Source organism: Hyla sarda, chromosome 2, assembly GCF_029499605.1.
Source record: "Hyla sarda isolate aHylSar1 chromosome 2, aHylSar1.hap1, whole genome shotgun sequence".
NCBI lineage: Eukaryota > Metazoa > Chordata > Amphibia > Anura > Hylidae > Hyla > Hyla sarda.
The window spans coordinates 443,722,786-443,749,801 of record NC_079190.1 but is presented as its reverse complement, the minus strand read 5'-3'; the positions used below and the strand labels follow the sequence as shown (position 1 = coordinate 443,749,801).

Genomic DNA, 27,016 nt, shown 5'->3' with positions numbered 1-27,016 from the left:
CACGATTTTGTGATTCAAAACCAAATTTAAGTCGTATCCAATCTTCATAACATTAATATCTATGTAACTGCTTTGGAATTGCATTACTGAACGATTTCATCAGTTTAATCACACACTATTTTTTGTTTACATTTGTTTACAGATGCGAAATATAATAGTCTAGTAAGATCTAAAAAGTTCAAGACTGAGAGATATAATTTTTATAGTCATCTGATTTTACTTTTTGCATCTGATTTGATCAGATTTTACACCATCCAATTTCATCCGATTTTACAATCTTGATTGTTGGATGTAAAAATTGTTACGTGAATCCACCCTAAACACTTGCATCTCCCACAAAATAACAACTCTAGTACTTCATTCCTTATATACCTGTGTTGTGCCATTTCTTGGTTATTTCTTCCAGAAATGTATGTATAAGGTGACAACTAGGTGTCGTTCCTCTTGTCAAAGGGGTGTATCCCTACACAGTCTGACACTGCACAATCTCATGCTTTCCTGCCCCATTCTGCCCTGCATCCTTAAGAGGTTAAGGCACTCCTCTACTGGAGCCTGTTTATTTGCTAAACATTTATAAGCAAAAAATTTGAACATAACTTCCTGCAATGCTTTACACTGGGTATAAAGCCACCAACATGTCTATTCACAAGGAAAGACCCTGTTCACCAATTATTGCAATTTTTGGGTTAAAGAGGCACTCCAACGCTAAGACATCTTATCCCCTATCCAAAGGATAGGGGATAAGATGCCTGATCGCGGGGGTACCACCGCTGGGGACCCCCGTGATCTTGCATGCAGTACCCCATTACAATCAGTCCCACGGAGCATGTTCGCTTTAACCCAATTATTGCAATTTTTGGGTTAAAGAGGCACTCCAACGCTAAGACATCTTATCCCCTATCCAAAGGATAGGGGATAAAATGCCTGATCGCGGGGGTACCACCGCTGGGGACCCCCGTGATCTTGCATGCAGTACCCCATTACAATCAGTCCCACGGAGCATGTTCGCTCCGGGTCTGATTACTGGCAATCACGGGGCCGGAGCATTGTGAGGTCACGGCCCCACCCCCGTGTGACATCACGCTCCGCCCCCTCAATGCAAGCCTATGGGAGGGGGCGCACCCTGATTGTAATGGGGTGCTGCATATAAGATCACGGGGGTCCCCAGCGGAGGGACCCTCACGATCAGGCATCTTATCCCCTATCCTTTGGATAGGGGATAAGATGTCTTAGCGCCGGAGTACCCCTTTAAGCAGAGGAGATATTGAACATCAGACAAAAGTGTTATCACTGTTTCTGTTTTGGCTACCAACAATAACAGAAATAATCTACATTCCTGTATGGAACATCTAAAAAGTAAGAGAATGATCAAAGAAAAGATTTACAATTCTTGAAATTAAACGTCATCCTTTGTGGATAAATTCTTAGTATTTGTTATTTTAAATTTGGATTTGTTCATTCATTCAACAAGATGGAGAAATGCCAAAATCTATTTGTAATCTTGTTTTCCTCTTACATGAATAAATAATAAAACAGATAATTTTTCTGCAGATTTTACCAAAAAGTAAAACCTCCTTCACAAATAAGGCTTAAAATCTCTAAGGTCTCTAAAGCTGCAATTGTCAACACATTCTCTGACTCCACAATTTTTTTTTTATTGGAGTTTACTATTGAGACTGCAGGTTACCTTCCAAAATGTAAGGGGTTATAATGGAATAAATAAATAATTTCCAAGGAACCTTAGAAGCCTAGAGCTATCGTTCAGGTAATTGATAAATTTTACATTTATACATCAAAACATCCTTTCATGTATCTTTTTCTAAGACACCCAAACTGACATGTTGTCAAGAAGGTTACCAAATGCTCAATATGGTGTAGATAATAGCATATAGGAGATATCCATCTAAAAAGCATGAGTTAAAAAATTCACCACTTAATATTTGTAAATACAGTGCTCCCCCGGGGCCACATAATTTACATCTTACAATGATGTACATCTTACAACCTTCCTGAGCCACCAGAACATACAACATCAAAGACAGATCGTCAATGAAAAAAGTTCAAATGAGACCACACCACTTTACTTGGATGAACGGACATACATGGCCATGTTTGATGTACGGACTGACCAGAGCTGACCATGGACAAAATCCCAGTAGACCTCCAAATGTTTGAACAGAACAGTGCAGATCGGACACACAAGTGATTTTCTAGAAAATCTAGACCAGTGTTACCCAAGTTTGGTCCTCAAGTGCCACCACAGGGCATGTTTTAGGATTTCCTTAGTCTTTCACAGGTATGGTCAGTGCATCTGGCATCACCACAATTATATCACGTGTGAGAGACTAAGGGAATCCTAAAAACATGACCTGTTGGGGGTACTTGAGGACCGTGCTTGGGAAACACTGGTCTAGAGCCAATAGAAGCTGATAATATGAAAATATCAAAGTTCAGTTTGACACAATTGGTCTATTTGTCAGAAAATAACTTGTATATTTCACATTCAAAATTCGAATTATTTTTACTACGTTTTACAAAATGTAGTTGTAGCATAGGTAATTTTTTTTTAATGAGAACTACTTGTTATCTGGTATAGGAAAACATATAAAGGATAAAACATTTTCTTGATTTTTAAAGATTTGGTGTCTTCTTAACTATATCTTGAAGATATGTCTTTCTAAGGCTATGTTCACATCTGTGTTGAAGAGTCTTTGCCTGCTGTTGTCTGATATTTCACTGGATTTCAATTGCGCACAAAATTGTGGTTATTGAACGGTTCTGTGATAAAGGCCCAAGCGGAGCCTCCAGTGAAGATGTGAACCTAGCCTAACAAATCTTTGGGCAATTTCCTTCTATATAAAATGGATCTTCAGACACAGTTGGATGTAAAACTTTAACTTTACTAAAATACAAGAACTCTTGACTTCTAAAATTCTAGTTACAATTTAATAGCTGAGTTTCCAAGTTATATGAGTCTTATCAATCCAGTTCAATCTGTCTCTACTCTGGTTCATTTGGAATTGACAAGAAGCTGTTTTGTTAGGGGGTCTTCTCCTCGGGTTTCTGTAATGTGGACTCCTTACTTTAATGACCTTAATGTAAACAGCTCTGTCATCACAGCTGTGATCGCAGAGCTAGGGGGCTGCTATCATTAAAGTCAATGGCCCAGATTAACTAAAGGCTGTTGAGACAATTTTTTGTCTTTAAATATACCAGAATTGTGGTGCACACCAATTAAGACATATTCAGTAAGTAAAGTGCAACAGAAAGAACAGAAACTGCACTTAATTAGATAAAGGAGTAGAGCTCATTGGAAAAATGGTATGACATTGGTAGAAATGGGCATGCCAAACCTTTGGTGCAATGTCTTGGCCTAAAGTAAGTTAACTAATAATTCTTCTGAATGTGAACTATAAGACTAGATAGTCCACAGATGCACCAAATGTATCCATAAGCCTAACAAACTGTAATAAATCTGGTACATTGGAAGACTGTTGGTCTAAGTTTGACCCGTCCAAGAGTTAGACAGTCTTAGTAAATTGTCCCCAATGGTTTACATATTCTAAGAAATCCAGAGATCAACTGATTTTCAAAGACAGAATAGTTTTACATATATATATATATATATATATATATATATATATGTATATAGATATAGATATATATATATATATATATATATATATATATGTGTGTATAAAGATTGAAAGAGTGGTGGTGATTATTTTATCAGCTGATTTAGAAGAAACCCTCCTTCCCCCTGAAAATTCTACATAAATATAAACTATGCCCTCCCAAGGTAATGCTCATTTGAAGCTCCTGGAAGCTGAGATCTTCTATGGAAAACCACACATGTTCACTGCATATACAGTATCCCACATAAGTAAGTCCTCCCCTCACATTTTTTAAAATATTTTATTATATTTTTTATGTGACAACAATGGAGAAAGTGTGTGAATGGGGAGCTGGTGTCTTAAATTTGGTGTTCTTGCTCTCACACTCTCTACTGCTGGTCACTGGAAGTACAACATGGCATCTCATGGCAAAAAAACTCTCTTAGGATCTGAAAAAGCATTTTTACTCTACATAAAGATGGCCAAGGCTATAAGAAGATTGCCAAGACCCTGAAACTGAGCTGCAGCATGGTGGGCAAGACCATACAGAATTTTCACAGTGCAGGTTCCACTCAGCATAGGCCTCACCATGGTCAACCAAAAAAGTTGAGTGCACATGCTTAGTGTCATTCAGAGGTTGCCTTTGGAAAATAGACATATGAATGCTGCCAGCATTATAATAAGACATTATGATAAACTCTATGATAATACTTTAATGGCTGTGTGAGTTATTTTGAGGGGACTGCAAATTATGTAGATATAAAATCTGAATACGACAGATTTTTTTAAAAACTTTACATAATCATCATCCATTAGCCCCATCAGAGAGTGGCTACAAAGAGTGTCTCACTCTGGACGATCCAGCCTGGTCACAGACATCCCTTCAATTTAAATGAGAACTGTGTGATGTTTTACTTCACCTGTAGTGGCGCTGCAAAGAAATTGAACACTTGTTACCAGGTTTCCCAACAGACTACAGAGAATTGAAAGAATCCCAGCATCAGTACCCCCTCTTATCAACTTAAAGGACAACTCTACTGTTCTATGGGCTAGTGATGCATTGGTGATCTACAACACTTTATTGCTGACTTAAAGGGGTTATGCAGGAAAAAACTTATATATATATATATATATATATATATATATATATATATTTATATATATATATATATATATATATATATATATATATATAAATCAATTTGCTCCAGAAAGTTAAACAGATTTGTAAATTACTTCTATTAAAAAATCTTAATCCTTTCAGTACTTATGAGCTGATGAAGTTGAGTTGTTCTTTTCTGTCTAAGTGCTCTCTGATGACACATGTCTCGGGAACCGCCCAGTTTAGAAGCAAATCCCCATAGCAAACCTCTTCTACTCTGTGCAGTTCACGAGACAAGCAGAGATGTCAGCAGAGAGCACTGTTGCCAGACAGAAAACAACAACTCAACTTCAGCAGCTGATAATTATTGAAAGGATTAAGATTTTTTGATAGAAGTAATTTACAAATCTGCTTAACTTTCTCGAGCCAGTTGATATTAGAAAAAAAAAAAATTTCCTGGAAAAACCCCTTTAAAGAGTGAAAGCTTGTTGATGTCCACACTACGCTTTCTGTACAACTAATATTTTTCCAAACTGGTTGAAGATGTTTAGTTGGGACCTCTATATACACCATGGAAAGTATGTTAGGGGTGTATTTAATGGCACATAATGTTGTGTGAAGACATGAATGCATATAGCATCCATGTATAATACATTTGGGAGAGAAGGTACAGGTGAATGTACCACCTAGTGTAATCTGTAGAGCAGAGCTGGTACCTTTCCCTGTCAATGAATAATGTGCTGTTTAGAAAACTGGTATAAACCTTGACAAACAAGACATGTGCAATAGGCAAGCCTAGAGTCGAGGGCAAGTATTCGCTTTTCCGTCTAATTGAATTGTTTGTATGTTTTCTCAGTAAACCTCTAAGAAAGCCTATTTATTCTGCTGGTAAACTAGAAGTCCAATGAAAATAAGCAAAGCCAGATGGGAAAACAACACCAGTGTCACAAACTACTGTACAGCGCGGTCAATGTGTCCTGGAAGCTAAACAAATGGTATCAATCACCAAGAGGGAAAATGTAAATGAGCTGCAAGTCAGAATAGCCTGATGGTTTATTATTCAATAGGTCTATTGACAAGAGACTATAAACCGGGCCCGGACCTGCAGTGCTTTTCTTTCCTGTCATATTGGCATAACTCACTGGAAAGGCCTAATATATGTCGCCCATAGATTTCATCAGTGCTATCCACAGTCATAAGCAGAAGTTCCTAGAATCCATTGCAAAAGCTATGACTGGGTCCCTACTTTTTGTAGATGGGGTGTCCTTATGTGGGGCAAAGGTACTTTTTAGATCCCCTTAGACTCCAGAACCCGAGAGGCACCACAACCTCTGCACCTCTTATAGTTACACCACTGAAGTTACCTACAAATGTATCTCTGTAATAGAAGACAGATAGAGGAACATGCACAAGGGTTCACAAACACTTTCAGTGGAGCTGGACACATTGGGGGAAATGTATCTACCTGTGTAGAATAAGAGGGGTGCAGTTTCCCATAGCAACCAATCAGATTCCATCTTCCATTTGTAAAAGGGCCCCTGAAAAATGAAAGTAGGCGTCTGTTTGGTTGCTATGGGCAACTGGTCAACTTTTCCTCTGTATAGGTTTTAATAAATCACACCCATTGTCCCAGATTTACTTAAACAGTCTAATTCCTATACTAAGAACTCTAAGACAGTGTAAACTTAAACTAGCAAGTCTATGAATAGTCCAGATTTACCAGGGTGTATTAGGCTGTTTGATACATTTATAGCATTCTTAGAGTGTCTAATCTAATTCCAGACCTACACTTGGCATAAATGTAGATCATGTGTCAGATGGGGAAGTATGGAGTGGGCTATAAGGGTGATTTAACTGTTTAGATGCCATTATCAATAACATTTGAGTACAGTTATATTGTTGTCATTGGTGGTTTAGGGGTCTGATTGGAACATGTAAGTGAAAAATTTATATTCGTCATGTTGGGAAGATTTCTGGTGCAATTTTGGCGCAAGGTGTGTTATCATAGCCATGCCCTTTTTACCAAAGCCACTTCCATTTTACTGTTGCCAAAATGTTGCTATTGCCATAGCTTTAAAGGGGTACTCCAGTACATGGTGCAAACAAGGCAAAATTCTATTTTTCAACAAATTCGGCGCAGTCTACACAAAAAAGTCAGTTTTGAATATGCCACCCTTATCTTTTAGATCATTTTATTTAGATTGTATAAACCCTATCTCCAGTGCAGTTAACAATAGTATATGTTTCATAGCTTGTATAACTCTATGAAAGGCGCGCAGTGGATGCAGTCCTAACCGGAACCTGTCATGGGTGCCCAGGGCGCATCATGATGATTGTTTTGTTGATTTCTTACTACAAGCATGAATATCCCATTAAATTAATATATATATATATATATATATATATATATATATATATATAGAGATCTTATACATCATAAAATATATAGAGGTAGTCATACATGACGTAATAAGAAGTTAAGGCATTATATCTTTTGCAGTAATTATTAAACAGGTAATCCCGACATCAAAAGTGACCCTTTATCCACAGAATAGGGGAAAACAATCTGATCAGACCTCCATCAATCCTGAATATGGAGGAAAATTATTCCAGAACTCAAAGGTTACTCAGGTTAGGTTAATTAAGACATAAAAGCTGCCTACATACAACAACCAATACTTAAATTTTTTTTTATTTGATATCCTTTAAAAATATTCTATATAATGTAGTTAGAGCCAAATGTTGAAATGTGCAGTGTTCAGACTATAAGACATGTACCCCACATGAACATGTACTGTCTGTCCCATATCAGGCCAAATACATTAGTTCAATATGGCATAGTGGCTCACAAAAGAATTGATCAACTCACATGTTAGTAGATCCAGATTGTGACCAATGGGGTTGTCTCATGAGCCGGGTTTCATAGTTAATAGATCCCAGATTCCAAAGTGATATACAGGGATTTGGTGAAGTAGGAGAGGCATCAGCATCTATTCTGCCCCTGAAAAACGGTGCCGTGCTACAAACATATAGTTCTGTACCTCTATGGGGAAGATTTATCAAAACCTGTGTAGAGAAAAAGTTGCCGAGTTGCTCATAGCAACCAATCAGATCGCTTCTTTCATTTTCCAGAGGCCTTGTTAAAAATGAAAGAAGCAATCTGGACAGGTTTTGATAAATCCCCCCCCCCCCCCCCCCCCCCCCCCGAAATGTGTTTTCCCCTGTTGGTGTTGCCATGGCATTTTTTTTGTGTATTTTCATATTTTTTAATTCTAGATGACCTAATAAACTGCAATATTTAAACTTTTTTGGGAACTAGATATTACTATTTGGATTTTTCTCGTTACATGGGATCTGGTCCATTGCCCTCTGTGCCCTCTGATGATGCCTTGTGTTCTTTATAGGATGTTGTTGATATAGTGGTGACCTGATCTGCATTTTTTCTTTTTTGTACATGTTCTAGTCTAATGGTCTAGTCTACTAGTAGGCCCAAGGCATGCTGTTTTGACACTGTTTGTAGATTAAATTAACCCCTTAAGGACCAAGCATTTTTCTGTTTTTACACTTTTGTTTTTTCCTCCTTACCTTTTAAAAATCATAACCCTTTCAATTTTGCACCTAAAAATCCATATGAGGGCTTATTTTTTGCGCCACCAATTCTACTTTGGAATGACATCAGTCATTTTACACAAACATTTATGGCGAAACGGAAAAAAAAAATCATTGTGCGACAAAATTGAAGAAAAAACACCATTTTGTAAATTTTGGGCGCTTCTGTTACTAGGCAGTACATTTTTCGGTAAAAATGACACTTTATTTTTATTCTGTAGGTCCATACAATTAAAATGATCCCCTACTTATATAGGTTTGATTTCGTCGTACTTCTGGAAAAAATCATAACTACATGCAGGAAAATTTATACATTTAAAATTGTCCTTTTCTGACCCCTATAACTTTTATATTTTTCCACATAAAGAGTGGTTTGAGGGCTCACTTTTTGTGCCGTGATCTGAAGTTTTTATTTTGATTGGACTTCTTGATCGCTTTTTATTCCTTTTTTTATGGTATGAAAAGTGACCAAAAATATGCTATTTTGGACTTTGGAATTTTTTTGCGTGTACGCCATTGACCGTGCGGTTTAATTAATGATATATTTTTATAGTTCAGACATTTACGCATGCGGCGATACCATATATGTTTATTTTTATTATGGTTACATATTTTTAATATGGAATTTGGGAAAAGGGAGGTGATTTAAACTTTTAATAAGGAAGGGGTTAATGTGTGTGTTTTTAAACTTTTTTTAAACTTTTTTTTTTACACTTTTAGTCCCCTTAGGAGACTTTTAGGAGGATTCTTCATACAGATCATTGTGGTTTCATAAAACCCCAATGATCTGCGTGCTCTGCGCTCAATTGACAAAGCCTGGTCCTGCCAGGCTTTATCATTCAGAGCACTGGAGCCGCCGCAGCAGGAGAGGTAAGCCCTCAGGCTACCTCAATAGTGGATCGCTCTCCCACGATCGCGCTGCGGGGGGGCGATACACCCCACTGGACCACCAGGGACTTAATACAGGCATCTTTAGATGCCGCTGTCAACTTTGACAGCGGCAATCTAAAGGGTTAATAGCCGGTCGCGGCGATCGCCGCATGTCGGCTATTAACGCCGGCCCCAGCTACAGGAATCAGCTGGGGGCTGGCCGGTATGACGCGGGCTCGAGTCAGGAGCCCGCGTCATACCCCGGTAACGGCCATTGGACGAGTATAGACGTCCATGGTCGTTATCGGGTTAAACAAAACTTAAAACACCATCAAGTTTTATGGAAACCTATGCTCTGTTTAGTAAAGTCATGAGGTTCCCATTTTTTGCAGATGTGATACAAACATGAAAAGAAGACAGAATTTGCCATCTGAAGCCAGCCTACATATTTGATTTTATATATAAAATAAACAAAGTAAAATCATTATGGGCTGTTTTAAAGAGGCAAGCTTGGTCCTTAAAAATTAAAATGACAAAAAAATCAGTCTAGACAAAATTAATACATGCGCTGTATGTAAATATAATAAATCAACATACAACGTCAGCCATTATGCATAGATTACCACTTGAATAGTAGGACCATTGTGAATAATAGTTATACTAAATAAACAGAATGTCTTATACAATCTTAAAGTTACCACTTTGGAAAATGTAAGATCTCTTTATGTCTTACTAACTGCCCCTTTCCCTGAAAATAAGTAAAGTCTATAAAAATATGTTTGCTTGTACAGCTGTGTATTATTACATAGCTACAAAGCCAAGCAGCTAATCGTGGCATACTTGGTACATGGCTGAACATACTTTTTTATTTTACCATTTTTACTTTATATTCTTTTGCAGTTCTTCAAAGTTTCATAAAACTCTCTGAAGTTTTACACCTTTGATTGCTTTATAATATAAAAGTACAGGACCGTAGCGCTGAGCATTTAGAATGCAATGTATAGTTATCTTCTCTGTGTTTCTTTTCCTACAATTTAGTTTGTTGAAATCACAAAATTAACTATTTCAATTGAGTTTATATAGTTATTTTCATTCCTCAAAAGACCACCTAGAATACCAGTTTATCCAGAACAGGTTTTACATGACAGATTTTCAGTTCACCATAAATTTTGCATAGGGGCCATTTCTTTGAGAAGACCACCTCCTTATAGAAGATCACTATTCAATGCAATTTTGGGTGATCTTCTTAAAGAGGTCTCACTGCAGCTACAAAGTGCAGACAGTGGCCCTCATTTACTATTGCAAACCCGACATGTTTTGTCGGGTTGTGCACCAGATTCTGTTGCATTGTGCCAGAAATTCTGTCTGCGCCAGATTTTGCATCAAAATTTGCACCAGAATTGAAAAAATCCAGACTAACTCTCCATTTTGCTAAGAAAACCCGAAAAAGGGGCGTGGCCATCGGGAAGGGGCGTGGTCTCCAAAAAGGGGCGTGTTTTCGACATTTTCACAAAAACCCTACATATTTACTAAGGTTTCCACATAAAATGTGGTGGATTTTTGCTGAGGAAAACCCGACAGATCAGAGCATGTGTAAAAAAAGCAAAGTGTAGGGAAAGTGGAAAATGTAGGGAAACCATAGTAAATACCGTGGAGAATAAATTGTAGGGAATTGAAACCCACAAAGAAACCTACACAACACTCTTAGTAAATAAGGGCCAATATGTTTGTTATTTTTATAATATTACTAGCTCAGTACCCGGCGTTGCCCGGTTTTTCCTTCCTAATCCTTGTTGGGGAGCAAGCTTGTTGAGGAGGAAGCTTTTGACTTTATATCCCATCCCCATATATTGTTGTCATATCCCAACCCCATATCCCGTCCTCATACCCCGACCTCCTGTCCCAACCTCCTATCCCGTCCTCCTATCCTGTCCTCCTATCCCGACCTCCTATCCTGTCCTCCTATCCCATCCTCCTTTCTCCACCTCCTATCTCCACCTCATATCCTGACCTCCTAACTTGACCTCCTATCACACCCTTCTATCCCAACCTCCTATCCCATCATCTTATCCCCTCCTCCTATCTCGACCTCCTATCCCGACCTCCTATACTGTCCCCCTATCTTGACCTCCTAACTCGACCTCCTATCCTGACCTCCTATCCCATTCTCATATCCCGACCTCCTATCCTGTCCTCCTATCTCCACCTCCTATCCCGTCCTCATATCCTGACTTCCTAACTCGACCTCCTATCCCAACCTCCTATCCCATCCTCCTATCTCGACCTCCTATCCTGTCCTCTTATCCCGTCCTCATATCTCGACCTCCTAACTTGACCTCCTCTCCCATCCTCATATCCAGACCTCCTATCCTGTCCTCCTATCCGTCCTCCTATCTCCACCTCCTATTCCGTCCTCATATCAAGACCTCCTAACTCGACCTCCTATCCCAACCTCCTATCCCATCCTCCTATCCCCTCCTCCTATCTCCACCTCCTATCCCGTCCTCATATCTCGACCTCCTAACTCGACCTCCTATCTCGACCTCCTATCCCGACCTCCTATCTCGACCTCCTATGCCATCCTCCTATCCCGACCTCCTATCTTGTCCTCATATACCGTCCTCCTATCCCGTCCTCCTATCTTGACCTACTATCTCGACCTCCTATCCGGTCCTCCTATCCTGAGCTCCTATCCCATCCTCCTATCCTGTCCTCATTTCCCGACCTCCTATCCCGACTGCCTATCTCGACTTCCTATCTTGTCCTCAAATCCTGTCCTCATATCCCGACCTCCTATCTCGACCTTATATCCTGACCCGTAATATGTGCACCAGGTATTGAAATATCTCCAGCCGTACAGAAGTTATGTGGGAACAGACATTTCCCATTGATTTTCATGGGGCTTTAAACAAAAACCCCGACCCTCACAAATGGGGTGGTTAAGGGTTAAATTAACTATCCTATATTTTAAGTGGACATATAAGGAACATGTGACCAAGTATAATCGAAATATCTCCAGCCGTTTGGAAGTTATGCAGTAACATATATTTCCCATAGAGTTGTATGGGACTTTAAACATAAACCTTGCCCCTGGCAAATGGGGTGAGTAATGGTTAAATCACCTATCCTATGTTCGTTGTTGACATATAAGTAACATGTGGCCAAGTTTCATGTTAATATCTGTAGCCGTTTGAAAGTTTTTGTGGAACATACATACACACACACATGTTGAGTTTTATATATATATAGATATAGTTTATAGAATGACAGACATTTTTTAATCTAAATTTTAAATTTAAAACTGCTTGGTTATTAGGGTCAATAACAATGTATTAGTTAAGATTTGTTCACACTAGTATCATGACTTACATCAGAGTTGAAGCTAGGTTTTCCTTAACATGGTAAATTCTCAGATTACCCTAACCCATAATATTTAAATATTCTAGACCAGGCAGCATGGCTTGTTGCTGCCCCATGCCAAGGACACACACCTCAACCAAGCTCTGAGTTTGATTAAGGGGGTCGGGTGAAGGGTCTGATTAAGGGGTGAATGGGGGAGATGGTCTGATTATGAGTGACAGGGGACTGAGTAATAAGAATATGGGACTGGTGAAGGGGGGGTCTGGGTCTGCTTAAGGGGGCAGGGGACTGGTGAAGGGGGACATGGGACTGATTAAGAGGGCAGGGGACTGATTAAGGGGGACATGGGACTGATTAAGGGGGCAGGGGACTGATTAAGGGGGACATGAGACTGATTAAGAGGGCAGGGGACTGATTAAGGGGGACATGGGACTGATTAAGGGGGCAGGGGACTGATTAAGGGGGCAGGGGACTGCTTAAGGGGGACAGGGGACTGATTAAGGGGGACATGGGACTGATTAAGGGGGCAGGGGACTGATTAAGGGGGACAGGGGACTGATTAAAGGGGGCAGGGGACTGATTAAGGGGACAGGGGACTGATTAAGGGGGGACATGGGACTGATTAAGGGGGACAGGGGACTGATTAAAGGGACAGGGGAGTTGTATTGAAGATGTTGGACATGAACAACGTGATTGATGAGTTTGCAAAGGCAAAAGCACATAAAGTTGTATTTTGAGGTTTAGAATAATATTACTTGTCAGGAGGAGTATATTTTGTCTACCAATGTTCCCAGTTATTATTGCATTTGCACATATATTATCTCAGTTAGCAGTTTTTTTCTGTATTTGATTTGTTTGATATACATGATTAAATTATCTGTAATAAAAAAAATATTTGTTACAAAGATTTTTTTCCTCTTTGTGTATGTTTATGGGGTAATGGGGGGGGGGGGGGGCACACAGGGCGCCTGAACACCTTAGGCCGGCCATGCCCCTATCCAAAGAATATAAGATAGGGATCTGATCACGGGGGTTCTGACCACTGTGACCACAGCGATCCCCTGTATGGTGCCCCGGCTCACCTTGCACAGTGAGTGGGGATAGACACGTTCCCTCTATCTCTATGGGAGAGCCATAGAGACAAGAGTACTTACATTTTTCGGTAGATCAAAAAGGATCATGATGGATCCCATAGGCTTTCACCACGCCCATTAAAGGGGTTCTCCACTGCTTTAACCTTCTTTGGCCAGTTAGTTAGTACTGTGGCTATATGTCATTAACTCTTTCTTTCCTGTTGCTAACGCTACTATATGTGTTTTTTTTTAACCTTTTTTAACAGACCTGGAAGCTGGTTATTTCCTTAGTTTGCTGGCTTGCCTCGACCACTTTTTTTTTCTCCCGCCGCCATCTTGCCATCGATACGTCACCCTGCACGGGGTTGTGTGGGAGGCCGGCCTGCCCCTCGCTCCGTTCGTGCCCGCCCTCCCGCGCTAATGAATATTCTGCCGTCATAAGAGCGCACCTCCTTACTTTCAGCTTCTTCTAAGCTGAATGCTGATTGGGCTGCTTGTGGCGAATCGGCTCCGGTGATTGGCGCATGCGCAGTTCGTCCTCGATCATGAGGGTCATCTGCGCATGTGCCATTGTGATATCAGCCTCGCCTCGTGCCTGACGCGCTGGGGGATTGTTAACACTAACCTAGGTTAGTGTTAACAATCCCCCAGCGCGTCAGGCCCGAGACTGACATCACAATGGCACATGCGCAGATGACCCTCATGATCGAGGACGAACTGCGCATGCGCCAATCACCGGAGCCGATTGGCCGCAAGCAGCCCAATCAGCATTCAGCTTAGAAGAAGCTGAAAGTAAGGAGGGGCGCGCTTATGACGGCAGAATATTCATTAGCGCGGGAGGCGGGCACGAATGCAGCGAGGGGCATATAGCCACAGTACTAACTAACTGGCCAAAGAAGGTTAAAGCAGTGGAGAACCCCTTTAAGGTTCTTATAATTTTGACAGCAAGACTAGTGGCAACAACTGTCATCAACATACAGGAAAGCCTGACAGAAGTGTGAACATAGCCATAACAAAAACTTTTATGGATATGACATGTCTCCTAAGTCTCAAAAATGTTGGATTGCACATGGTTAACTATAAATCCAGTGTAATAGGAACATAAATTCACATAGCCAAGATGAAAATGACATGAGTGCTGAATATAGCTAAACATGGAGAATGGCAGCTGCTGTAAATCTTTGTGAATCCTACAGTACGGAGTGCCAACTATTTTCTACGTCAATAAGTTTCAGAAGGAAAGTGACAAAATTTGGGAAGTATGTTCTGATCTGAGACATAAAAAATCCTTTAAAGAGGTTAAAATGCTAGAATGTTCCCACCAATGTGAAAGAATACAGGACCATCTGGAACACTGGGTAACCAGAGGACAGATGATAGTCCTCTAAGTCACTTTACTAGGAAGAATCAGGTTGTCCTTTTGACAATGTCTCACTGGGTCATCAAGAAAGTATTTGCTTTCCCATGGGATCACCAGGAGCACTAAACCATGGGGTCATAATGGGTGCTATTTACTAGGCCTAGCACTCCATACCACATGGAATGAATGCTATATTATTGGACAGAAGTGAGTAAACACTATTCCTTACACTATCTGTGGAGTGTATGTTATGGCTTGTTAGTGAATGATATTGTGAAGGGGTTGGGGTTGTGAGGGACTAGTTTCTATCTCATTTATGAATTGCTGAAGGGAAGCAAAGACTGGAGCCTTCTACAAGGTCATGGGTGGTTTAACACTGGGTCTCCAAAGTGTGGATGCCATGATTTTTATGAAGGACTGGATACAAGTCAGGAAGTCCTCTCTATACTACAGGTTCCTGTGGTTCATGTGGCTGATGGAAAACATATTTCTGAATGCTGTTAGCAGCAGCACTTAATCCATGGCCACGTCTTTCTGAGATAAAACCAGTTTGATTGCCAGGCTGGGTCCATACTCAGTTTCTATAGCCTATCCACGGTATAGGACAGCATTGTAAAAAAGGGATCCCAAAGTATTCTGTGGCACACAAGCAGCTGGCCCATTCAGTATAATTAATTTCCTGCGGCAGACCATAATTTATAGTCTGGCAAAAAAAAAAAAAAAAAAAAAAACATTCATATGAGTAATGGCCCAAACATAGTAACAAGTCTGGCCATTAAAGTTGATTATATCGCTACTTATACACTCGGTATACCTCAACATCCCTTTTGACAGGATGATATATATCACAGATGGATTTGACAAATTCTGTATGAACCCAGTCTGTTTCATTCAGAACATCACATTACATCTTAGCACTGGGGTCACCAATATCACCTACTGGCGTTCCTGATGAATGTGTCAGAAGAAGATAAACTGTGCTATATATCTATGTCTTGAATAAATGTATATCAAATATACACATTCTATGTAATACTATCTATAAAGGGACAAAATCAATTATTACAAACCATAGAAGTAACAATGTAGGGCAGCAGACGTAATTTGTATGTGTGAACATATTGTTTTGTGTTTGTTATAGTAATTCATCTAGTTTTCTTTTTCCCCAAAATTCCAACTCTTCTGCCATCATCAATGTCTTTTTCTTGATGGGGAATGAGACCATCACTTATACATATCCCATACCACTATAATTTGTGGTCATCTTCTGTCTTCACTAGCACCATTGTAAAAGCTGTTTTTCAAGGCCTTAAAAATATCGTAAAATATGCTCAAAATGTTCCAGACCCTTGAGTTTTATAAATAAAGCTAAAAAATCATCTATGCCACTTATAGTTTTGTGGTAAATGCATTTAAATCCAGTCGTGCGCAAATAAGTCTGTGGATATGCCAGTTTTTGAGAGCTGTAGAGTAGTAGCTAAAGTGTGGTTATTGGTTTTGGTCTGAGGCTTATGTCTCTGGTCTAACCTCACATTTGGGATGTTCTTGGCAAGTAATCAACTGTCTGGGTGACTCACTTTACCTAAAACTAAAACACGATGGATTCTTCTTTGCTAGACATACAGTAGACCAGAGGCACAATCTGTACGCATCCCATCTCTAGAAGCTTTAATGTGAGACGTAAATAGCTACCATTGCAGACATTCGAGATCTAACATTATTTATGGTTTTATTTGTTTGTATGGTGTCTATTAATGGTGTTAAATTGACACACTCATGAACCATCCCAGAAATATATATCCTACACGTAGCCCTTGTGTTTATAGATGGTATAGTCTTTACAAGTTGCACAGTTTGCTTTGCTGGTTGGCTTGTTTGCAGTAAATGTGCCCATACCTAAAATATCATATGGATAAACCAGCTCGCCCCTGTAGATAGGTCAAGTCCACCCATAGCATGGAGCACACGTCTGGCCAGGACACTCGGGATGCAAAACTTGATACAAGGAATGGTTTAAACTTTCCGTGGATAAAAACCTTTACTTTTATGTAAAATCTTTAAAAACAGCACAAATACAATCCACAATGTACCATTGAATTTTCAGTGGTTGCCTATAAATAAAAACAACTATATGTTCAAATAAAATCCACAATTAGTCCCAGACCCACCGGCTGTGACCCTACTCTACAGAAGGGTGCGTTATCATATTACTAAAAAAAAAAAAAATTTAAAGAAATCATTAGTCATCAAAAGTGCATACCAAAGAATTGACAAAAATATATAATATACAAAATGAGGTACTTGAGTACAAACACCTTATAGAGGCAGAGACAACACTTGAGGCTGCTTGGCCTAAATTCAAAATCTGTTACAGGGCCCCCCGACTGATAGTTTACTGATAGTACTGATCTCCTCATGTGGGGAAGAAAGACCTTAAAGAGCCAATTTTCATCCTGGGCCTCTCAAGTGCACCCTCTTCACCCTGCAGTTAAAGGAGAACTCCAGAATATAAAAATTGTCCTCCATACTGCCAGCAGAAAAAAATAAAGATGAACATACCTTCCTTTGCTCCCCCGGGGCCTCCGGTAACCGATTTCGGTCACCACCCCGATCCTCTTCCTGGTGGCCAGCGAGTCATACTGCGCTCAGCCAATCACCAGCCGCAGTGAAGTCCCAACTCGGCCGGCGATAGGCTGAGCGGCAGTGTGAGAACGCTTCAACACACAAAATTCTTCACTACACTGGCACCTGCTGCCGGGGCCGAAAACATCACCCTTCCACTCAGCCTATCGCCGGCCGAGTCTGGACTTCGTATGACTCGCCGACCACTGGCAACCAGGAAGAGGATTGCGGTGGAGACCGTGTCTCCAGCATGTCTCCAGCAGTTGCATAACCCTTGCATTTTTTTCCCCCTCCTGTCTGTAGCACACCTGGGGGAGGGGTTAATTGATTAACTACTCTCAGGTGTTTAAAACTAACTGGGAAACTCTGTGAGAACTGCTCTGACTGAGTCTAACTGAAGCTTGGTTTTTATTCTTAAGTGTTAACATCTGAGAAGTTTTATACGCAGAAGTTTAAAAAGCAGGAGTTGTAAGCAGGACCCTCTGTAACTGTAAGTATTACACTCCCTTGATAAAAGTAGTTTTTCTTAATAGTTAATAACAGCTGTTTGTCACCAAGGATATGGACAGCAGGATTGGAGGTTTTCTTCAGTGCACATTGTGCCACATGTATACATATCTGGAGCAGCAGCTTCAGGGTGAATACCGCTGTGACAAATGTGAGCATGTTGCCCACCTGGCAGCTCGTATTAGAGATCTAGAGGAGCAAAATGCAACATTGAGGGCGATTGACAATCTTACAGAGCAAGCAGTTAGTGGGGTAGAAATGGAGGTTGGAGAAACTAGCCAGGAGGCCCAAGTAGGGAGCTGGGTTAATGTAGTTAGAGGGACTGGAAAGGGGGCAAGGAAAAGGAAGGTCACTTCTGCTTCTGATCTCCCAAGTAAAATTGCCAAGTTGGGCGATGATGCGAGGGCCTCAGTATCAGAGATGGCTACCCTAGTGGATACTGGTCTCCCTAACAGCCGGGGGAACAGCTCAACTAGTAGTGTGGGGGATGGTAACGCAGGTAGGCCAAGACAGTTAGTTGTGGTAGGGGATTCTATAATCAGGAAGACGGATAGAATAATTTGTCGCCAAGACCACCTCAACCGAATTGTTTGCTGTCTCCCTGGTGCCAGGGTTCGGCATGTGGTGGAAAGGGTGGACAAATTACTAGGGGGGGCTGTGGATGACCCAGCTGTCGTGGTCCATGTGGGAACCAACGACAGAATACATGGTAGGTGGAGGTCCTTGAAGAATAATGACAAGGAACTAGGTGCCAAGCTGAAGGGAAGGACCTCTAAGTTTGTGTTCTCTGGAATACTTCCTGTGCCTTGCGCATCGCAGGAAAGACAGCGGGAGCTTAGGGAGTTAAATGCATGGCTTAAGTCGTGGTGTAAGGGGGAAGGGTTTGGATTTTTAGAGCACTGGGCTGACTTTTCATTGGGGTACAATCTCTATTCTACGGATAATTTGCACCTGAATGGATGGGGAATGGGATGTGGAATCATTGTGGGTAGAATTACAAAAGGAGGGAAATATTGAAAAAATAGTATTTGGGGTAATCTACAGACCCCCTAATATCACTGAAGAGATAGAAGGTCAGCTGTATAAACAAATAGAGAGGGCCGCGCGGGCAGGTACAGTGGTAATAATGGGAGATTTTAACTATCCAGATATAGATTGGGGCCAGGGGCTGGCTAAAACTACAAAGGGGAGAAAATTCCTAAATTTATTGCAGGATAATTTTATGGACCAGTTTGTGGAGGACCCAACAAGAAGTGATGCCTTGTTGGATCTGATCATTTCCAACAACGCAGAGCTTGTTGGTAATGTAACTGTGCGGGAAAACCTTGGTAATAGCGACCACAATATAGTTACTTTTGACTTAAAATGTAGAAAACAAAGACAGACGGGGAAGGCAAATACATATAACTTTAAAAAGGCAAATTTCCCTGGGCTGAGATCTGCACTACAGGACATAGACTGGGGGGAGGTGTTCTCAAATACTGATACAGAAGGTAAATGGGACATCTTTGAATCAACTCTAAATAACGATACAGCTAAATATATACCAAAGGGGAACAAATATAAACGATTAAAACTAAATCCTACATGGCTGACAACTGATGTTAAAATAGCAATAAACAACAAAAAAATAGCCTTCAAAAAATTCAAATCTGATGGGTCAGCTATAACATTTAAACAGTACAAAGAGCTTAATAAAATCTGTAAAAATGTAATAAAAACAGCAAAAATTCAAAACGAGAGACAGGTGGCCAAAGAAAGCAAAACTAATTCTAAATATTTTTTTAGATATATAAATACAAAAAAAAACAAGGACAGAGCATGTAGGACCCCTTAATAATGATAATGGGGAGGTTGTCACGGGCGATCAAGAGAAGGCGGAGCTACTGAATGGGTTCTTTAGTTCTGTATACACTATGGAAAAAGGAGCTGACATTGGCCAGGTCAGTGCTGGTAACACATCATGTAATGTACTGAACTGGCTTAATGTAGAGATGGTACAAGGTAAGTTAAGTAAAGTAAATGTAAGCAAATCTCCAGGGCCGGATGGACTACACCCAAGAGTTCTTAGAGAGGTAAGTTCAGTAATATCTGTACCCTTGTTCATGATATTTAGAGATTCTCTGGTGTCTGGTATTGTGCCAAGGGACTGGCGCAAGGCTAATGTGGTACCAATCTTCAAGAAGGGCTCTAGGTCTTCGCCAGGCAATTATAGACCGGTAAGTCTAACGTGCATTGTGGGTAAATTGTTTGAAGGACTTATAAGGGATTACATACAGGAATACATAGGGGATAATAGTATTATAAGTGATAGCCAGCATGGGTTTACTAAGTATAGAAGTTCTCAAACCAATCTAATTTGCTTTTATGAAGAGGTGAGTAGAAGCCTTGACAGAGGAATGGCTGTGGATATAGTGTTTCTGGATTTTGCTAAAGCATTTGATACTGTCCCTCATAGACGTCTGACAGGTAAGTTAAGGTCTTTGGGCTTGGAAACTTTAGTTTGTAACTGGATTGAACACTGGCTCATGGATCGTACCCAGAGAGTGGTGGTCAATGATTCGTACTCTGATTGGTCCCCGGTTATTAGTGGTGTACCCCAAGGTTCTGTACTGGGACCGCTGTTGTTTAATTTATTTATCAATGATATAGAGGATGGCATTAACAGCTCTGTTTCTATCTTTGCAGATGACACCAAGCTTTGTAGCACGGTACAGTCTATAGAGGATGTGCATAAGTTACAAGATGACTTGGATAGACTAAGTGTCTGGGCATCCACTTGGCAAATGAAGTTCAATGTGGATAAATGTAAAGTTATGCATCTGGGTACTAAGAACATGCATGCATCGTATGTCTTAGGGGGGATTAAACTGGCAGAGTCACTGGTAGAGAAGGATCTGGGTGTACTTGTAGATCACAGACTACAGGATAGCATGCAATGTCAGGCTGCTGCTTCCAAAGCCGGCAGGATATTGTCATGGACTCAAGGGACAGGGACATAATACTCCCCCTTTATAAAGCATTGGTACGGCCTCACCTGGAATATGCTGTTCAGTTTTGGTTGCCTGTTCATAAAAGGGACACTGCAGAGTTGGAAAGGGTGCAGAGACGCGCGACTAATATGGGGCATGGAACATCTTAGCTATGAGGAGCGATTAAAGGAGTTACAATTGTTTAGTCTTGAGAAGAGACGTTTAAGGGGGGATATGATAAACGTATACAAGTATATAAATGGCCCATACAAAAAATATGGAGAAAAACTGTTCCAGGTTAAACCCCCCCAAAGGACGAGGGGGCACTCCCTCCGTCTGGAGAAGAAAAGGTTTAGTCTAAAGGGGCGACACGCCTCTTTACCGTGAGGACTGTGAATTTATGGAATGGTCTACCTCAGGAACTGGTCACAGCAGGAACAAATAACAGCTTTAAAACAGGGTTAGATACATTCCTGGAACAAAATAACATTAATGCTTATGCAGAATTATAAAACTACATCCCTTTCCCTTATCCCCTTACACCCTTCACTTCAATTCCCTGGTTGGACTTGATGGGCGTATGTCTTTTTTCAACCATACTAACTAACTATGTAACTATGTACATCTTTATTTTTTTACTGCCGGTAGTATGGCGGACAATTTTTATATTCTGGAGTTCTCCTTTAAACAATAGACAATTATACCCTGGTGCCATGGTAAGATTGCTCTCAGTTGATCTCTGGCAGAGGCTTATCACCCCTGAAACTAAAGGGTCAGAAAGTTGAAATCCAACATGTCCTACCCTTCTCTGCTCACACCTCATCTGTCGGTAGAGAGTCAGTGGTCACCATACACATTAGACTGTTGCCTGGTTCAGCCAATGTTTCAACAATGTTTGTGGAAGTCTTTTGAGCCTGTTCAAGCCACGTTTGTAGATGTAGTCAGTATATCTGTTTTTTGGATCTCCTGGGGAGTAGTTTTTCCACCTTTATTTTTTCTTCAGGATGAAAGACCTACAGTACAGTACACTAGATTTAACCATAGTATGTGGTACAAGTTCATTATGCCATGCAAGGAGGTCAGCTCTGACAAGTGTCTGATGCATGTGCAAGGCAAAGTATTAAGCAAAGCCCCAGCCCACAGCCTGTGACCAGCTGATCATCAGGTGTGCATCAGGATTTTCTGGCATTTAAAAAATAAATATTACCTCCACACTAGGATCAAATATTACCGCTTTTGTGACTGAAAAATATAATCATACTGTTAATAAATAAAAACCACTATACACAACCCAATATGAACAATAATACCACCATCTAAGAGATCAATAATTCTGCCACACCATCGCTATGACATTTACTCCTGCATAATGACTGGATAATACCATCACACTTATACTAAATAAAACACAGTAGGTAGGTATTTTAAACCCCCCATTAGATGCCCCAGAAGGTAGGTTATTTCCCCCATTAGGTAAAATCCCAAAAGTTACGTACATTTTTCCTGATTAGCTACAGGCCCCTCATAGGTAGATAATGCCCCCTATCAAGTAGATATCCCCAGTAGCTAAGTAATCCCCCCCCCATCAGGAAGAAGTTCCTAGTGGGTAGATGCCCCCAGTTGGTAGGCCATTTTCGCCCCATTGTAGGTGCACCTGGTAGTTAAGGATATTTCTCCCCTATTAGGTAGATAGGTATGCAATGTCCCCCACTAGATAGAGGCAGATCATTTTTCCCGCCTTACGTTAGGTAGATACCCCTTAGTGGGGAGATAATTGCCCATTATATTAGCAAGATAACCCCAGTAGATAAATAATCCCCCCCCTACACATTAATTAGATGCACCCAGTAGGAAGGTAATTTCCCTAAATAGGTCCCCACCAACATAACAAATTATTATAAAAATCACACGTCCCTCCAATCCTGCTCTGAGCCTAGTCCCTCCGTTTCTTGCCCAGTCGCCTGGAGTGGTGCAGGACTTTTTGTGGCCAGCCCCAGTAGCCCTGCTCCACTGTAGTAGAGTACAGGAGCAGGAAGTCCAGACAGGACAAAAGTCCCTTCTCCTTTATGTACATTCTGTTGCATGTCACAGAATGTACAAGCAGGGACTCCTTTTTACTAATGAACTCCCTGCTCCTGTGCATTGCTGATTGATGATGTGCACATTGCATGCATTGCCTCTCACTTTATATTCTAAGGGGCACAAATTTGGAGATCATCTGATTGTCAGACTTTGCCATCACTAAGAATTTTGTGCCCAGGGCAACCCTTCCTGTTGAGCCCCCCAACTATGTCACTATGCCGGCTTAATCCTCTGCCCATGTGAATCTGGACCTCAAGTTATACTGTGTGGTACTTTATCATATACAGACAGACAGTAATGTATTCCAAAGCTTTGTTTAAACATTTTCTCTCCAATAATAACTCAATAGACCATAAATAAAGAGGAAAGTGATAACAATGCTAGAAAATGAATTATGATAGTTTGTTATGTTGTCTTACTATAAATTGTTAACACATGGTAGTTGTAGTTTATGTGCATTTTATGTTAGGGAGTAAATCAATGAGGTGAGAAGTGAATAGAAAGTGTTCACAGTACTACTCCTCACACCCAGCATGGGTGTTTCCCATGAATGTACTCAAAAAATGTACTCAAAAAATGTACTAAAAAAAAGACAAATGTGAACAATATCAAACATTGGAATGATTATTGAACCCCAGGATTCAAATATTTTGTAACCCAAGTGCAGGGCTGTGCCAAGACATTGTGCTGCCTGGGTCTGAGTAAAATGCTGCCCCCCCCCCAAGGAAAAAAATGCATTAGGTAGACAGCAGTTCCCCCACATTAGGTAGGTAGCATAGTTTGCCCACATTAGGTAGCATAGTTTCCCCACATTAGGTAGCAGTTTTCCCACATTAGGTAGCATAGATTCCCCACATTAGGTAGCATAGTTTCCCCACATTATGTGGCATAGTTTCCCCACATTAGGTAGCATAGTTTCCCCACATTAGGTAGCATAGTTTCCCCACACTAGGTAGCATAGTTTCCCCACATTAGGTAGCATAGATTCCCCACATTAGGTAGCATAGTTTCCCCACATTCGGTAGCATAGTTTCCCCACATTCGGTAGCATAGATTCCCCATATCAGGTAGCATAGTTTCCCCACATTAGGTAGCATAGTTTCCCCACATCAGGTAGCATAGATTCAACACATTAGGTAGCATAGTGTCCCCACATTAGGTAGCAGTTTCCCCACATTAGGTAGCATAGATTCCCCACATTAGGTAGCATAGTTTCCCCACATTAGGTAGCATGGTTTCCCCACATTAGGTAGCATAGATTCTCCACACTAGGTAGCATAGTTTCCCAACATTAGGTAGCAGTTTCCCCAGATTAGATAGCATAGTCCCCCCCCCCTACACACATACACACACAAACACAGACAGAGACACACACAGACACACAGAGACACAGACAGACACACACACAGACACAGACATACACGCACACAGACCCATAGACACACTCACCTGACCTGTGCATCGCTTCTTTCCTCCAGCGGCGGCCTGACAAGTGACGTCACTGACGTCCTTCTGCACAGGTCTGCTGAGGAACGTCACTTGCGTGACCAGGGACCTAGGTGGCACAAAAAGAAAAGGGAGCAAAAAAGTCCCATGGTAGGGCTGGCCCTGCCCAAGTGGTATGTGCATTTATATAGTAGGAAATCCTCTTGGTATGCAGTCATGTGCAAAAAGTTTTAGACAGATGTGGAAGAATACTACAAAGTAAAAATGCTTTAAAAATAAGAAGTGTTAACAGTATATTTATATCTAGTAACACATTGCTAAGTTAATGAATAGAAATCATAGTCAAATCAAAATTTGGTGTGACCACCCTTTGCCTCCAAACCAGCATCAATTTTTCTAGGTACCTTAGGCCAAAGTCAGGGATTGTGTAGGATTATAGTAAAGTGTATGATTGACCAATGATACCAAACAAGTGATAATGATCATATTTTCATCTTTAGGTTTATACACAGTCATTAACAGAAACAGCTGTGTAGGAGGCTTAAACTGGGCGAGAAACAGTACAGTAAGCACAACTATAAGAAACAATTTAGTTAGACTGCATCAACAAGATCTCTCCCAGGCAAAGATTTGAAAGCAGACTGGGATTTCAAGATGTACTGCTCAAACTCTTTTGAGGCATCTCAAAGAAATGTTAAGGACCAGAAACACAATGGCCGGTCACAGAACATAGTCCTGCAGAATAAAGAAACATCATGCTTATTTCCCTTCAAAATTGAAAGATGTCCAGTAGTGCCATCAGCTCAAAACTGGCCAAATCCAGTGGGTCCCAAATACTGTATACCCATGTACTGATCACTGAAGTTTTCATGGAAGATTGCTGTCAAAAATCCAAGGCCAAGAGACTCAACTGTGCACATTTGGCTGTAACAGGTGTAAGTTTGTTTTACAAAAGGCTGGAGACGTGTACATTAATAAATGTCAGAAAGCAGCAGTGTCATTTATGGGGGGGTTGGCCACAGGTCCTCTTCAAAAAAGTCAGACCTCAATGTTCCTGAGTTTGGCCTGGACTGTATTAGTTATTTACATTGTTCTTCTAAGGCTCCTTTCACACTACTGTTTTCGTCCGGTAGGCGACGTCCGTTTGAAAGATAGTGGGAGAAAAATTTGTGCATGACAAGTCTTTTTCTCTCGCTATCTTTGGCCGCAATAACGGGAGGTATGACGGATGTTAGAGGAATCCCATTCAAGTGAATGGGAGTCTCTTTGCCCGTTATAACTCCCGTTAGGTTCCGTTACAATAACGGATGTTAAGGGCAGACAAAGTAGAAAAGAAAAAAAAAAGAGCCAATAACATCCGTTTGTAACAGAGCAACAGTATGGTGTGAAAGAAGATTTAGAGTTGATTATGCAGTATATTATGTGCAACCTGCCTACCTGACCCTTGCACAGGGGTCCAATAGGTAGAGGGAGCAAGAAAGACCTTAAAGGAGTTTTTCAATGGCATGGCTGCTGAATGGAGCATATTAAAAGACATCTACCGTGTGCAGGGAGTTCTATTCACATGGATCTTTCCTCTATCCAGGAATACCGGGATCCTGCACTGCGTGCCAGCCCTGTATTGTATATCTTCTTATCAGTGATATCAGTGATATATATCTTAATCAGTGATATCTGCATTATCTAGGCATTTCCATATATTCTTGTTATAGGATGCTCATGTTATATTTCTATTTGTCACATATGACTGTATCAGGCTTAAAGGGGTACTCCACCCTTAGACATCTTATCCCCTATCCAAAGGTGGCTCGTAACATAATGGTCATGCCCCGCTTGTGACATCGTGGCCATGCCCCCTCAGTGCAAGTCTAAGGGAGGGGGCGTGACAGCCACCATGCCCCCTTCCATAGACTTGCATTAAGGGGGCGTGTCTATTACATCATGAACCTCCACCCCGCATCGCCAGCCATCCGGCAGGGAGTGAAGTTCCCTGCGTGCACCAGATGTCTGGGTGCCACTCTCAAGGGGGGTGCCAGGGGAGGACTAACCCACCGCCACCGCTGCTGAGGTCCGGGACACTTGTCCCAGATCCCCAGCAGACAGCGGTGCCTTCTCCTGTATGCGCGATACACGCACATACAGGAGAAGGCGTCCCCTCTGTGTGAGCCGCATCTGAAGCTCACACAGAGGAGACGTGACCTCCGCCCCCACGCAGCAAGCAGTACAGGCGCCGGTGACATCACTCATCGGCGCCTGTACTGTGGAGGGGAGAAGACGCGGGCCCCTGCTGAGGAGATCGCTGCGTGGGACATCAGGTGAGCATCCTCTTTTATTTTATTTTTTAACCCTGCCTGGGGGGGGGGGGTGCTCTGTATATACCTATGGGGGAGGGAGGGAGA

At 41.2% G+C, this 27,016-nt stretch overlaps 1 protein-coding gene across 1 annotated transcript in view; it reads right to left on the bottom strand.

Moving 5' to 3' along the window:
- The window catches only part of COL8A1 (collagen type VIII alpha 1 chain), a 123,907-nt gene extending 116,280 nt beyond the window's left edge, over positions 1-7,627 (bottom strand). The window contains exon 1 of the mRNA XM_056559303.1: positions 7,586-7,627. The gene's annotated coding sequence lies outside the window, so the exon portion shown is untranslated. The remainder of the gene's footprint in view (positions 1-7,585) is intronic.
- Positions 7,628-27,016: the final 19,389 nt, after the last annotated feature.